At 49.1% G+C, this 2994-nt stretch overlaps 1 long non-coding RNA gene across 1 annotated transcript in view; it reads left to right on the top strand.

The window, feature by feature from the left end:
- The window catches only part of LOC116071147, a 7561-nt gene extending 4866 nt beyond the window's left edge, over window positions 1-2695 (top strand). The window contains exon 2 of the long non-coding RNA XR_004110730.1: window positions 2595-2695. This is a non-coding gene — a long non-coding RNA (uncharacterized LOC116071147). The remainder of the gene's footprint in view (window positions 1-2594) is intronic.
- The last annotated feature ends 299 nt before the right edge of the window (window positions 2696-2994 follow it).

The raw sequence follows: 2994 nt of genomic DNA on the forward strand, positions 1-2994 counted from the left end.
TGAAGACCAAGGCAGCTTTGAATGAGTAGCCTTGGGTGTACAATCCAGTGCCTTTGACCAAAAGTTTTAAAATCTCTGTACATTTGTTTCATATGGGTAGTCTTAAAGCATCTCCTGATGCAACTTTTGATTTCAAACCACTTTTTATCAGCTTTGTAAATAGAAAGCGCCGGCTGATTTCTCTTGCCTGCAGTTTCTTCTCTCAGAAGCTCAGAAGTGGTGTGTGTCTGTGTGTGGAACTGCAACCACCCTTCATTTTGGGATGGCTTTTCATCCCCTCAGATGAGTAAACCCCAAAGGAATGCTTCCCGCTGGTTTTCTTGCACACTCTAAAGCTTCCCATTCCTTTTAGACTGGTTTTCTCTGGCTACCATGACAGAGAACCTGCACTGGCTTTACAGCTGCATAGGAAATCTGCCACCAGCTCCTAAAAGGGCCTTCAGAGAGACATGGTCTCAGGTCCATGGCCACTGGAGTCTCGCCCCTATGCTCAGGATCTTTCCATGAGCAGGATCTGTCAGCTGAGGCTCCTGGGGCCTGTCACATGAAGTCCTACAGAAGCCACTCCTTTGTTTACTTCCCTCTGCACAAAGGAGCATGCAGGGAGGTCTGACTCTATTCTGCCTTTCCATTTCTTAAACCCAAGACCCTCTTTTGCCCTTTTGCAACTGGATGTGATGACCTTTGGAGTCTTTCACTATCAGTGCTTTTAATCCAAAGCCTGTCCTTTCCCGGACAGCCACTGGTTCACCTGCACCCATCAATGCTCTTCTCAGGGATTCTGACGTAAGCAGTGTGCCAGGAGTGTTGGAGGGAAACACCTGCAACCTCAGAAGCTAGAGTGTGGAGTTTCCTCAGTTGCCGTGGTGGGCACGCCGCCCTGCCTTCTCACAGGCATGTGTAAAAGATGAACTCTTGAATCCCACCTGTAACCGAAAACAGTTTGTCTAGGGGGACACGCCTTTCTCCTTTCACTCGGGATGCCTGCCCCTCCCCCACAGCTACCTACACTGGTACCAACAATGGCTTCATCTTAACAAAGTCCCACCTACTCGTTCTGCTTTAGGGGAGCCCATCCGGCTCCCAGCCCTCTCCTGACCCCCTCCCCTCCCCTCAAAAGCACAGCTCCGAAGGTGCTTCTTCCATTGTCTGCGGAGTTAGAACTGAGAGAAGAAACGTCTCATCTTCTGCAGAAGGTGCCAGACAGCCTGTACCCAGATGTCCACTCAAGTTTGATTAGGAGGCACACAAACTCCCACACCTGGTGTCTTTGGGATCGTTTTGGAACCCATGGCAGAAGAAATCCCAGGAAAAGAGCAAACCTCCCAAAATGTCAGTAAATCAGTACAAACTGTACTTCCGCTCATACAGGCATCATGGCCTCAGAAAAAGTCAGTGCCTGTGGAATGAGCGTTTGATACAAAGCTGTGAGGCTATAACTCTTCCTCTCTGCATTCTAAAAGAGAGCTTTTTTCATCTCTTTAACCATCCATTGCTTCTTCCTTCAACCTTACTGGATATTATACAGATGAAAGTTAAATATTTGAAAAGTGAATATGGATAGAGTCCCTCAGAGAGGTGTGGCCCACCATGTCTCCTGGTTGCAGAACAAGAGGAGGTGGTACCCAGGACAGCTGTGAGTAACTCCCGGGGGCCAGTCCTTGGGCCGGTAAGGTTCCTAGCCTGTGTTCTCACCTCTAAGCTATTGACCATCAGGCACTGCTCAGCATCACAGCCTGCTGCTATCACAGCCTGCTGGGCTGTCAGACCCGCCTATGTGGTTTGTACTTAACCCTCCTCAGTCCCCAAGGAACAAGACACCATTAACCTGACTGAGGACAACGGCAAGCTTTCGGTCTGCTGAGTGTCTATTTTAGCCAAGTAGATCTGAGTGAGCTATGGGACTTGGGTGCCATTCATATCCTGCTCTGTGTGGGGTGATGTTCATTCCCGTGTGTTGGGCCCTATTTGGCCCTGGTTTGGGCCTTGAGGACAAACCCGAGCCTGGCTCGAGTTTTGTATACTGTCTCAGTCACTCCCATACTGGAGTGACTCAGCACAACCTGCTTAAGCTTGCTTTTGCCTAGCTCCTGCTGATGTAGAGTAACTCTTGGTTCCATTAGTCACCCCATACCCTTTGTCAACTTTCCCCTCCCTCTATGTCATCTCACCTCAGCAGAAAACTCCGCCTCCTCTCTCATCCCTTTATAAAGAAATAATTGATACATTAAAAACGAGTCCCTGCTTTGACAGATTCCCAGCTCGGGGTGATTATTCTCCAGAGGCAGGAGATCCGAACTGTGACACTCACCATCCTGCCCAGCCCTGAGAGGCTCAGCTGGACCGGGTTCTCTCCTTCTTACCTGATTCTGCCGGCAGAGAGCCTGCCCGGCACCTGTGGTTTCTGTGGCATTTTGAATGAGATGTTTTTCTACAAGTCCTGGGTATTTGAGTGCTTGGTCTTCAGTTGGTAGAACTATTTGGGAAGGATTGGGAGGCGTGGTCTTGTTAAGATGTGTATCACAGGGAAGTGGAGTTTGAGGTTTCAAAAGACTCATGACTCCATGTGTGCTCTCCTTCTGCTTACGCCTCAGGACATGAGCTCTCAGTGGCTTTGCCATCACTCCACAGCCATGGACTCTAACCCTCTGGACCCAGAAGCCCAAATAAACACTCTGTGTTATTGGTTGTCACAGCTGTGGTGTCTTGTCACTGCAACAGAAAATGAACTGCTACAGTTTCCATGTAGCTCATCTATCTGTGTGATGTTTCATAGCATGCACTTGAAAAAAAAACACCCAAGAGAAAAATCTCTGCTCATGTCTGTGAGGAGATCTCTAGATTAGGTTAATTAAGTGGGGAGAATCACCTTAACTGTGGCAGAGCTCCCCCACGAGCTGGGAGAAAGCAGGCTGAGCACTGGCTCTCATCACTCCATGTCCTGGCTCTGGGTGGATCATCACTCCACGTCCTGGCTCTGGGTGGATCATCACT

Source organism: Mastomys coucha, unplaced genomic scaffold (genome assembly GCF_008632895.1).
Source record: "Mastomys coucha isolate ucsf_1 unplaced genomic scaffold, UCSF_Mcou_1 pScaffold22, whole genome shotgun sequence".
NCBI lineage: Eukaryota > Metazoa > Chordata > Mammalia > Rodentia > Muridae > Mastomys > Mastomys coucha.